Raw genomic sequence first — 2,975 nt, 5'->3', positions numbered from 1 at the left:
ACGCTTAGCCTTTGAGGCTTCCCCCCTGAGGTCCCAGACATCATGGGTCAGAGAGGAGCTGTGCCCTGTTCAAATCCCTGACCCACAGGATCTGATTATTTGAAGTGACTACATTTTGGTGCAGTTTGTTACACAGCAGTAAAACCAGAGTAGCCAAAGTCATTCTGCAAAGGCTACGCACTGTATGATTGCAACTGTATGACATTCTGCGAAAAGTAAAACTGTGAAGACAGTAAAAAGATGAGTATCTGCCAGGAGTTGGGGAGGAGGGAAGAATGAATAGGCAGAACACAGAGGAGTTTTAGGGTAGTGAAACTTTTCTGTATGATACTGTAATGGTGGATACATTTATCCAAACCCACAGAATGTACAGCACCAACAGTGAACCCTAATGTAAACTACGGGCTGGGGGTGATGGTGATGTGTCATCGTAGGTTCATTGATTATAACAAATGTACCGCTCTTGTGGGGTTGTTGATAACGGGGGAGGCTGTGTCTGTGTGAGGGGCACAGTGTATGGGAGTCTCTGTACCTTCCTCTCAGTTTTGCTATGAGTCGAAAATTGCTCTAAAAATAAAGTCTTAATAAAAAATCAAAACAGGGCAGCAGTCTAGGTTGGTCAATTTCTTGAGCGAAATATTTAGGAGATCTCAATTTTAGTCCTGGCTTTGCCACAAAATCACTCATTTTAGGTTTTGATTCTAAGCACAGATTATTTACACCCTTTGGGGATTTGATGCTAACTTCCTTCATGCCCATCTGAGAGGCCCAGGAGGAGAGAGAGCAGTTTCAGCACTCTGAACCCCAGTATCTGTATACCTGGTGGCCTCTTTGGGGCATTCTTGTCAGATGCAAAAGCAGCCCATTGTTATCAGCCCAGACGGCCTCAATGGTCACAGGGTGGCAGATTTCCCACCTCCCTTTCCTCTCCTGATTCCCCTCAAGGATCTTGGGCCTTGGAAACCAATGTCAGGGAAGACTGGGGGAGTTCTACACTGTGTGCCACTCCCTTGTTCTGTGGCAACTGGACAAGTCCTGTTCCTCCTATGGGGCGCAGTTCCTTATTTGTGAAACAGAGATTTGGACAAAACAAGAGATAAGAGGTGTGTCTGTTTTTTTGCATGAGAGCCAACTGAGGAAAAGCAAAATGATGACAAGGTTTGGGAAATGTTTCTTCTTTCTCTAATTCAAAATGAAAATGACATTTAGAGAACCAAAAGCTGCACGGTAGTTGCTTAACTTCTTCTCCTTGGTCATCGTAACTAACATTTATTATATGTGAGGACTGGATTGTGCCCAATATTGTGCAAGGTGCTTAACATGCTTGAGGTGGTTTAGTGAAGCCTTTGTGGAAGGCATCTTTATCCCCATTTTAGTTTACATTTTTTTTTTTTTTTTTTTTTTGCGGTACGCGGGCCTCTCACTGTCGTGGCCTCCCCCGTTGCGGAGCACAGGCTCCGGACGCGCAGGCTCAGCGGCCATGGCTCACGGGCCCAGCCGCTCCGCGGCACGTGGGATCCTCCCGGACCGGGGCGCGAACCCATGGCCCCTGCATCGGCAGGAGGACTCGCAACCACTGCGCCACCAGGGAAGCCCTGTCCCCATTTTAGAGATGAGAGCACAGAGGCTTGGAGAGGTTAACTAATTGCCCCATGTTATCCAACTGCCAGGATTTGAGCACAGCACCCCATATTCCTGACTCTTAGCTACCATGCCTTCCTTGTTTACAGCTCATCCCCAAACATGAAGATCACTTCCAGAGCTTATGTATTGAGATTTTGAGATTCTGTGGACTCTTCCTCCCCAGAATTAACTCCTTCAGTGGTCTTGGAGAAGAGCTGGGTCTCTGTGATAGTGGAGGCCAGGTCTTCGTACTTTCACTGATGACCAATTCTTCCTCTCTCCAAAAAACATCTGGGCCACGTGCAGAGGTGGGGCTTCTTCAACACTCTGTGTCCAGGCTGAACTCCAACCGCCGAGGATGACCGTGACAGAGGTACCCCGGACCACCTGCTGCCCTCCCGTCCCCAGACCACTTCCTCCTTGAGGATAGGAACCTTTTTCAAAGTCCTCAACTCCTAATGAATGAACAGAACAGAACCATGACTTCTGACGTCGATAACTTCTGAAACCTGCTAGCCTCTTGGTTAGATGGTTAGGCTCTGGGGTCCCACAGACATGGACCCTAATTTTGATTCTGCCTTTATAACTTTCAGTCTTGGCCAGATGACTTACTTTCTCTTGGCCTCAGTTTCCTCATTTATAATAGGACACTCTCAGTCTCTTACAGCCCAGATTCTTGTGAGGATTAAGTGGGTAATGATGAAAATGTTTACTTAACATCGTGCTCGTGAAATCTGAGCTACCATCTTCCTTTTAATCCTGAGGCTGAGGGAGTTGGTGGTACTGAGCTGTCTTGGGCTACACTTTAGGGGTAGAGTGATGAGTTAGGGCATCACTAACGCAGAGGAGGGATGCAAACCATGGAAGTAATAGTAATGCTCCCTTACAACTGGTGTAGCCCACTGCATTTTGCAAAATGCGCGCATATGCATATACGCATACATAGACATATCTATAGCCTTAGTTGATCCTTCACATGACCTTGGAGAGTAAGGAGACTGTATCACACGATATATTATTGAGACCATGGCTGTGTTTACCCAGACGGGTACAGTGTAGGAGGAGGTGAGAACTACTTTCACATCTCTGGGAAGAGGGGGGACACTTGGGAGGGCAAACCAAGAACCAGTGCATAGGGACCGTCTCTAGTTCATATACTAAATTTTTTTTTTTTTTTTTTTTTTTTTTTTTTGCGGTACGCGGGCCTCTCACTGTTGTGGCCTCTCCCATTGCGGAGCACAGGCTCCGGACGCGCAGGCTCAGCGGCCATGGCTCATGGGCCCAGCCGCTCGGCGGCATGTGGGATCTTCCCGGACCGGGGCACGAACCCGTGTCCCCTGCATCGGCAGGCG

The sequence above is a fragment of the Physeter macrocephalus genome, chromosome 8 (assembly GCF_002837175.3).
Source record: "Physeter macrocephalus isolate SW-GA chromosome 8, ASM283717v5, whole genome shotgun sequence".
Lineage (NCBI taxonomy): Eukaryota > Metazoa > Chordata > Mammalia > Artiodactyla > Physeteridae > Physeter > Physeter macrocephalus.
Note: the sequence above shows the minus strand (reverse complement) of the source record.